Source organism: Triticum dicoccoides, chromosome 1B, assembly GCF_002162155.2.
Source record: "Triticum dicoccoides isolate Atlit2015 ecotype Zavitan chromosome 1B, WEW_v2.0, whole genome shotgun sequence".
Lineage (NCBI taxonomy): Eukaryota > Viridiplantae > Streptophyta > Magnoliopsida > Poales > Poaceae > Triticum > Triticum dicoccoides.
In genome coordinates, this window is record NC_041381.1 from 318,631,437 (window position 1) to 318,631,747 (window position 311).

The window sequence follows — 311 nt, forward strand, 5'->3', positions numbered from 1 at the left end:
TCCGCGGCGGCCGGAGTTCGGGCGCGATCGGGGGCGATGCTACGGCGCACCAAAAGAGAAAACGAAGAGTGCTACGTGCTCCTGGGGGTTCACCGAGCACGGTGACGTGCTCAGGCGTGGGCTGCGGTGGCCCTGGCCACGGTGGCGCCATGGCCGGCGGAGCCGAGCTCTCGGCTGTGATGGCCAACGGGGTTTGGGGGCAGCTTGAGCAACGTGACTAGGGGGAGGAGAAAGAGGGGCTCACGGGGAGTTGGCCGGTGCAAACGACGGGGCCGGGGAGGCGTCGAAGCGAGCGGGACGGCGAGGCCGAT